This window comes from Mercenaria mercenaria, chromosome 6, assembly GCF_021730395.1.
Source record: "Mercenaria mercenaria strain notata chromosome 6, MADL_Memer_1, whole genome shotgun sequence".
NCBI lineage: Eukaryota > Metazoa > Mollusca > Bivalvia > Venerida > Veneridae > Mercenaria > Mercenaria mercenaria.
Genome location: NC_069366.1, coordinates 70,135,710 through 70,145,882, shown reverse-complemented (window position 1 = coordinate 70,145,882; position 10,173 = coordinate 70,135,710).

Below are 10,173 nucleotides of genomic sequence, written 5' to 3'. Positions count from 1 at the left end.
TCTCCGTTATTTTTGCGCCATTAATATGAGAGGCGGCTGGTGGTACAAAGAGTGTACATCCGCTCTTCCGACGGGACGTTATTACATCGGCGGTCCTTACTTTCTGTCGGGAAAATACTACGACGGCATATTCTATTATAGTGATTGGCATGGCTTTGGATATACATTGAAGAATATTAGAATGGACTTGTATCACATCTAAAATGGTACAGACATCCAAGTGCACACAAGACAGTTGAAGAAACATGTATCTTACCGAACAAGTTTTTTGGAAAGATAATAATTAAATTATTAAATGACAACCCGTGGAAATATGTTAAAGAAATTCAGTCAGAGAACGACGCCGAAAAGCTGTTATCCTATGTAGGACCACATTCGTAACAGATTGCATTTATAACAGATATTACAAATGCAAATGTAACAGGTGTTACAAATGAGATTGCATATGTAACATTTGTAACAGTTTTTGAGACAAATGTGATCGATGCCGATTTTTGATGTGAATTCTGATCACATTTGTCACATGTCATTTTTAGTCGGAAAAATGAAAGAGAATGTGCATTTGTACACCTGAAACACATTTGTAACATGTTTTAGCTCACTTGAACGAAGTGACAAAGTAAGCTATTGTGATCATCCTTTGTGTCGTTCGTCGTCCGACCGTTCGTCCATTCACATTTTACTTGTGAATACGATAGACACAACATTTATTTTTTGATTTTGACACATAAAACTTGTACAGAACGTGTATAGGCTATATCTATAATATCTCGGTTTCTTTCAACACCCAACCGTATCACCTTATTATGGCCCCAGAGATGGCAATAATTACTGATTTTAGCATTATGAACGCGATAGAGACCACATTTTCTGCTTATTGTTACTGAACTTGCACACAACATATATATCTATAAGATCTCAGTTCCTTTCAACCGTATTGCACCATTTAACCTTGAGTTACGGCCCCTGAATGGGCAAAAAGACATGTTGATTTTATCCTTGTCAACACAATGGAGACTACATCTATTATTTGATTTTTACTAGACATATAAAGGACATCAGTCGCTTTAAAACAGCCAAATCGTGCCATTTATCTCGGAGTAAACCAAACTTTTATGGAAGTTTTATACCTATAACATCTCGATTCCTTGCGAAAACCAGCTATATAGCAGCATTTGTCCAGTTATGACCCCATAAATGACAAAATTTGCTGCCTTTAGCATTGTAAACATGACATAGATCACACTTGTTATTTGATTTTGACCAAACTTGCATTGAAATTACATAATTAAAAACTAGCTTTTTTCTTCGAAGACTAGCCACATCATGCTATTTGTCTTAGAGTTATGACCCCTAAAATGGAAAAAGTCGCAGATTTAATAACATGTATGTAGTAATACTCATGTTACCGACAGCTGGCCATGACGACCCTCTGGTTGATTGGAGGGATATTTCCGGTCAGACTAATATCTTGGTACTGGTTTGTTGTCTGGCAGAATACCGTTATCATGTCTGGTCTGTTCATAGTAGCATGGTACTACATATACATGTCACTTATAAATTTCCCATATCGGTTTTGGTTTGTAAAATTTCATTTTACTGAATGCATGAACATATGAATATGTATGATTAAAGGGGACGATGCACACCAGATGCAATCCCTGTTCAACTTTTATAATCGGTAATGCGCTGGTTGTATCGCTTCAACAGCAAATAGAATGCACTAAAAACAAGATCAAGGCAGTCTCAACTAACACAGAAAGTCTTCTTATTTCCGTAGAACCCCGGATATATATATATACATTTATGTATACTTTTAAATAGTGACTAGCTTGACTATTTGAAGACTTCTCATGACTATCGTTCTGATCCTAATGTCGGAATGCGCGGGCTCGCTGCAAGATAGGTCTTACGTTTTCGTTTTGTTTATCTTTGTCAATTTGTATTTCTTTTTTCTTTCAACATCAATCAATCAATATATATATATATATATACATATGTTACGCGCATATAGCCAATCTACGCATTTGGTAAATCGCGCAGTGCAAATAACCAATTTGTTATCTGCGCAACGATTTGTAAATCGGGCAACCTTATATATTTCTTATATGCGCAGGGCAACTGTCTTGCGCGTTTGGTAAATGAGTCTGCGCTTTTAACATGTGGATGATATCTCCCGATAAAATTGAATATCATTAGAATGTTAGACTTGTAGGCCTACCTGACGGTGATCAGGCATGCGTAAATGTGTGAATTTGTAAAGAAAAAGAAAAACATTTTTTAAAGTAAATGAGCGTATTTATGCGGTAATTTCTCACGTCCCTGGTAGTTTATGGCCTATAAATTTCTGTTGACGACGATATTAAGAGTCATTTGTCATAGGTGTTAAAAAACGTTAAAATGATACAAAATATCCCAAGTATATTTAATAACACAAGTATTTTTTTTATTTATTTTTATACTTTTTTTTAACTTTTAAACGCCGTAGCCTGTGCGGGATGTCGATCCTGCGCTAATAGAAAATCTGGAAATTATTCTGATAATATGCATATCTGCCATAAACCATGCTAACTTTTACATTGTTTAACAATTACAGACTGATATTGCAAATCTTGGTTTTAAAAATGTGTCATAAATTTATTTCAACATCATTAAATTCATGGGAGTCGGTCACCTGGTTTCAATACCTGCAATATGATACAATATGCAATAAAACTCAAACATGCGTGAAGGTGTGATTTCCTTCGGATAGCCACATCGTCCTCTCTATTCTTTTTATAACTAAAGTATTTTACTTCATTCGATCACACGCAGTCATTTTATACCGAATATAGAACATAAAGGAGACTTACATAACAGACTGAATTGCCACACACTTACCACATTTCACCATATCGCTTTTCTTTTCATCATATTGAAAAAGCGCAATTTTTTTACCGACGTGAGCATATCTCTTGACATGACCAAGATTAAAAATAAAACAAAAAATAAGCAGAATTAAAAGACGAATTTACAGATCTTTTATACTTATATAATTGTTTAATGTTTTATAGTGAGATAAATAGAATGAATAACTAATAAAATTCCTCAAAATGTGAACGAAATTTTACATTTTGTAGGTGTGCAAGATATGTGTCCTGCGCTAATAGAAGTCTGAAAATTACTCCAATAACTTGAATATCTTTTGTAAACCATTTTAACTTTTACTTCGTTTTTCGATTACAATCTAAAAATGTAGCTTTTGAAAATCTGAATATAATGTTTCATCCGTAGCCTGCGCGGGATGTTGTTCCTGTGCTAATAGCAATTTCTGAACTGACGTTGATATTTGCAACATATTTCAATTCTAAAAGATACTATTTATGTCACTTCATGAAAATGTTTTCGGAGTAGAAAAAAAATAGAAAGAAGTGTGATTTCCGTCAAAACGAGAACGAAATATTACATTTGTTATCTGTGCAAGATGTGTTTGCCCTGCGCTAATAAAAAAATCTGGAAATAATCCTGATAACTATGATATCTTTCATAAACCATGCTAACTTTATCATTGTTTTATGATTACAGGCTAAAATTGTAGCTTTTGCCAAATGAATATTTTGTTACATCTGTATCCTGCGCGGGATGTCGGTCCTGCGCTAATAGCAAATCCTGAAATGACGTCGATATTTCAAACATATTTCAATTCTAAAAGATACCATTTATGTAACTTCTTAAAAAAATGTTTTCAGAGTAGAAAATAATTAGAAAGAAAAGGGGTTTTCGTCATAACGAGAACGAAATATTACATTTGTTATCTGCGCAAGAGTTTAAGTTAACATAGTTTATGAGAAACATTAAAGTTATCAGAGTAATTTCCAGATTTATTATTAGCGCAGACACACACATCTTGCGCGGATAAAAAATGTAATATTTCGTTCTCGTTATGACAGAAATCACTCTTTTTCTATTCATTTTTCTACAGTATTCATTTGAAAGTTACATAAATGGTATGTTTCATGAATGAAATATATCTGAAATACAGTGTAATTTCAAACTTTGCTATTAGCGCAGGACCGACCTGCCACGCAAGTTACAGGTGTAACATTATAGATCCATTTTGATTTGTAAAAAAACCCTATAGTTTTAGTCTGTAATCGTAAATCAAAGTAAAAGTTAATATGATTTATAAAAGATATTCAAGTTACCAGAGTAATTTCCAGATTTATTATTAGCGCAGACACACATCTTGCGCGGATAAAAAATGTAATATTTCGTTCTCGTTATGACAGAAATCACTCTTTTTCTATTCATTTTTCTACAGTATTCATTTGAAAGTTACATAAATAGTATGTTTTATGAATAAAATATATCTGAAATACAGTGTAATTTCAAACTTTGCTATTAGCGCAGGACCGACCTCCCACGTAAGTTACAGGTGTAACATTATAGATCCATTTAGATTTGTAAAAAAACTCTATAGTTTTAGTCTGTAATAAAAGGCCTACTCTTTATTCAATCGATTTTGTACTATAAAATAATAATAATAATAATAATAATAATATAGATAAGATCTGTAAGAATTTTCTTTTAATTCTGTGATTTTTTTATTTCATCTTTTATCTTAGACATGTTGAGAGATATGCTCCCGTTGGTAGAAAGAATACTATTGGGAAATTTCAAGATATTTCAATATAATAAAAACGATATTTTGCTAAGTGTGTGCTCGGGTGAAGTAGAAAATTATAAAAATAGCCTAAAACATACCAGGGGACGACGTGTGCAAGCTGGAGGAAATCACACCTTCACGCATGTTTGGGTTTTATTGCATCTTGTATAAGATTGGAGGTATTGAAACCTGGTGACCGACTGCCATGAATTTACTGATGTAGAAACAAATTTATGACACCTAATTTAAGTACCGAGATATTCAGCATTTGACATCTATATTTATTAATAAATTGACCAACTGCATGATTTATCAAACACGAAATGCAAATTTCTGATATATAAAGTTACATTTGTTATTTGCGCTGCGCATTTGGTAAATCGGGCAGGTTAAATTTATCCTGCGCAACGATTGGTAAATCGTTGCGCATATAACCAACGTACAAAAATTTGTTATATGCGCTGCGCGTTTGGTAAATAGCGCAGATTGGTTATTTGCGCTCAACATATATATATATAAAGATGGATATGGATCAGTGTGGATGTGGGGACGGTGATCACACATTTTAAATCAGCAGAAATGAATATCTATGTTGTCAATATAGAAGTCCTTGAGTAATACATAATTTTCTAAAGATATTAATGGGTCAGTGCACTTACTTTTAAGCTGCTATATTTAAGTATTGTTACAGGTAGGCAAAAAGAGAACTTTCCTTGAAACAGATCAGAACAAAATAAACTTCAATTTATTATTCCTCATCGTCATTAATCAACTCAAAAAAACTGTTTTTGTTCCTTAGTAGTTTATAGTTTTTTCAACGTTACACAAAAAACTTCGTTGAACTTCCCTAGTGAAGTTCCGGTCTAGATTACAAACACATTCTGATTGGCTGATGTGAAAATTTATGTCAGTCGTGGTATAACAACACTTGTTCGCTAATATGTGTCACAGGTGGCAGTAACGTACCTAGGATACAGTATGGATCTATGAGCCATATGCACTTAAATTTCCTACAATTATAATGTTTTCTAAGGAAAAAAATGACAAAAAGCCATTTTGAAAAAAAATTTGCTCCTGTGACAATGAGCCATGAGAAAGGTGATCAAGAACAGTTTGACATGTGCATTGCTTCCAGGTCCGATTTTTTTTTCAAAACAATATTTCCTTATCAATGGTTGGCCGCCTTTTCGGCAAAAGATTAATCTTAATTCGGTGCGAAAAATGTGTGGGATTTATTCGGGTGGAGAAATCACTATCGTTTCGTATGCCGTTGCTCGCTCGTGATGCGTAAACGGTTTGGAACTGGGTTTTGAAGAAAGGTTTTTCTGAAAGATTAATCTTTTGCCGAAAAGGCGGCCAACCATTGATAAGAAAATATTGTTTTGAAAAAAAAAATACGGACCTGGAAGCAATGCACATGTCAAACTGTTTTTGATCACCTTTCTCGCGGCTCATTGTCACAGGAGCAAATTCATTTTCAAAATGGCTTTTGTCATTTTTTTCCCTAAGAAAACACTATAGTTGTAGTAAATTTAAGTGCATATGGCTCATGGACCCATACTGTATCCTAGGTACGTTACTTCCACCTGTGATATGTGTATATGCAGCATAAATGTGCAATATGAATTAAATGAACAGTACAGATGTATACCAATGTATGACTTCAAATTCAAAATCATATAAAAGATGATTTTCATTCATCATTTCGAGTTTTATTGTTTAACTATGAATATTTTGCATTCTGTTTTTGTTTGTTTACATTTCGCCTAACATGTGCACACTAGTTTTTTCTGTAACGTTAACGAAAACATAAAATATGTGGAGTATCTCTGCAATATGAAATATTTATACAATGTGACTGGTGAATGATGGAAGATAAATTACCGCTTGTTCAATATGCTGGGTACCCATTCACCGACCTTAGCGTTTTAGGTGAGAAATTTACTATTGAAATGGGTTAGTGCATTTTCCCGTGCACTTTCCCGTTCATGACCATGGTTCTTATAGAATACCTAGGGGTAGGGTTTAACATGTACAGAGGCATTTTCTTTCTGGTCTGGTGCCAGTGCATATACGCTGACTCGTAGTATCTATTCAATATACTGAATTCTGATATACATAAATATATATATAAGCTTACTGATTTCAGTTTATGAGCAGAATAACTGCCACTTTTCATCAAAGAAGATAGACCGATGAGAAATGACTACTTTTCGCAATTAATTAGGGACAACACTTGTTGTGAAACACTTCAGACCTTCCCTAGATTTTACGACGATAGAATTGTATGATCAGAGGCGAAGGTCAATCTTAAGCAGGCGGCCAAACGCTTGATAATACAGTAAATAGTTTGTACTTATTTATTTTAGCTCGATTGTGTTGGAATCCTGGTGCCTATTTTGAATCACTCTCGAGATTTGAATCGCTCTTCTAAAATATTAATATATGTAATAGAAAGAGCATTGAAACTAAAGGGTAAACGATTTGTACGAGGGGGCGTAGCCCCCGAGTATGAATCGTTTACCCGAGAGTTTTAATGTTCTTTCTGTTTTGTATCATAGCCATCAATATACCGGTATGGTAGTTCAGTAGGCGTTCCACATTGCAATATACAGCAGTTCAGTGAGTACTTAAAATCCTTGCTTTACAAATGTGTAAAGCTGAGATAAAATAAACCAATGCGAGCGCAGAAAATCAATAAAATGCACTTCGCTGTCTGCTGTTAGAGACACGCCCTTACACGTTGGCATACTTTCCTATCAAACAGTGCGGTAACTAGCGTGCGGGTATTTAATACCTGCACACTTTTAGTTACCGCACCCTGCGCTCAGTGTATACGATTTACCTGCACCAAATTTGTTAAGAAAAAACACCGAGCTATGATACAAGTACACATAGTGTACCATTTGATGAACATTCTGTTTACAATTTTCTGTGTCTTCTACCGAAATCCAGATTACTCGTACACAATAGTAAATAGGTCGAAGGACTTGTCTCACAATCAACCTAAAAATAAATAGCCCGTAGCACTTGTCTGCTAAATGAGCGTATATGAGCACATACATACGACACATAGCATTACAACGGTTTAATTTAAACAACAGGCGAGTATACTTATTATATACAAAATGAAATATGTACATATGTAAATCATATATGGGACTGTTTTGATTATCTACAGTGCAACCTCTGTAGAGCAACACGCTTTGGGAATATAATATTGACTGTTATGTAAAGGTTGTTGTTCTGAAAGGTAAATTTGATAGTATATTTTCAGCTTAGGGAATTTTTATGACTATATTAATATAGCACTGAAAGGAGGCAATATAGCACTGATACAGATACAATACAGCACTGACAGAGAGAAAATATGCACTGACAGAGAGACAAAATAGCACGACAAGCAGATTTTGGGAATTCCGAGCGATGTGGCAAGTCAGACGGCTTCCGATATCTTACGAGATGCAGACCTGAAAATAAAAAGATACCGGTTTACATCTTACTTGAAGAAGAAATAAATACATAGTAAAACTTCATAAAAAGCATAGATTTTAAATCCACAACCCACCTGAAAGACAATTTCAGCCCGCGAAAATACATGACATTTCAGCCCAAATTAGCCATATCTCCAACTGGCCTTAAAATGTAAGGAGAAATGATAGAGCCAAATGGCCACTTGCATTCTGTACTCAGTTTCAAGTATTACTTGCAGAGCTGGACAAAAATACCTGTCAACCGATTACTTTTTTCACTATTTTCAACTGTGTGGGGCCTATATGACATTTGACAGTTCACGAGACGCTCAATGCTGATAGTGGTATATATGCATTTCAAGCAGTTATATGAAAATGATGCCATCAAGCTTACATTCGCATCTGCCAGAATTTCTGCAACATACCATTCTTAAACTTGTTAATCACAAACTCACATCAACAAATATTTCAAACATCAAAACAGCCTTCACTTCAAGGTTTTATCTCTAATGACAGATTTTGACCCTGGCCAATTCGAATCTGTGGCTGGAAACTACCAACTGCTACCTAAGGTAACTGACTTCAGTAAAGTGCTCACCTACACCCTAAAGATACCACTTCCCTGTAACTGTTCGCCTTCAAGGTGGTAAAAACACAGGATTTAGTTATAACAAACGTAACTGAAGAAAAAAGTACTTACAGATTGAACATAGGCATGTTAAACAAACGTAACAACCTTCCAATGTGTTTACTTCTTACCGCAGCTGAAGACAATTGACAAACCATCTTTTTAATATACTTCTGTGGTTTTTATCGTTATTATTAACTTCCCCAGTCTGGTATCATCTCTGTCCAAATCTCTTCGTCACCGCTTCACTGTAAAAGAATTAGACTTACACAGTCTGTTGAGATTAAACATTTCCCATTTTTTTTTTTTTTTTTAAATATATATCAAATTTTCTGTAGCTCCCTTATATATCAAATTTTCTGTAGCTCCCTTTTACTGTGGCTTATCTCAACAGACTTATAAAATGCGATTTCGGCTTACATAACCTCGATGAGGATTCATCAGTGTCCTAACAGTACAAAGATTTATTGCCCAATGAACAAGTCAGTGTTATGCCATTACCACTGACCATAAGGTAATAAATGAGGCTTAAAACTCCAGCCAGATGTTGAGCTGAGAGAAAATCTGCTGCTCCATAAACAAGATACAAGTTTTATGTGAGTATTAAACTAGATTGTGTTTCCTTTAAGAAATGTGCAAAAATGGGGAATAAAATGTATAGGTAATTCATATATAAGTTTGCAATTTTATTAACAAGATCAACATGAAAGTGTATTTACATATTTCCTATCATTGTTTCTGAAACATTTATTATGGAATTTGACCGCCTAAGATAGTAAGGTAACTAAAATGGAATTTAAAACACCGACCAAACCGGTATCAAGAATTCAGTTGCCACCTACAAGTAAGAAAACACTGTGTATCATGTGTGGGAAAATAATTAAAGATCCATCGGACAGACTGCGACTATTCCATAAAACAGGGAAAACTTCTCACTGCTTACTATTAATTGAAAAGCTTCTTTGTGTTGAAATAAGTGACACATACAGTTTTGCTGACCATGCTTGCAAATGTTGTATGCGAAAGGTAGTTTCTGCAGAGAACAAGTGAATTAAAATGAAAGAATTATTCATGCAAACACAGTCAAATTTAAAAGAATCTCATGGAACTGTATCACAGAAAAGGATGTTAACTACAGGCAAACCAGATTCTAAGCGACCTCTTTTTTCACCCAGTAGCAATGAACCAGCTTTATTACAGGTCAGTATTTTATAAACCATAGTTAATACATATATTACAAGAATCCTTATTACCGTACTAATTATTTACTGGTCAATAGTGCAACACATGTTTTGCCTAAAGACAAAACCATAAAAATAGCTATGCTTATAAAACATACAACATTTCCCGAACGGCTTGCCAGTAAACAGTAAAAATTATTACATGACTCCTTTTATAGATTGTCGATCCATAGTTTGTGCTATTGG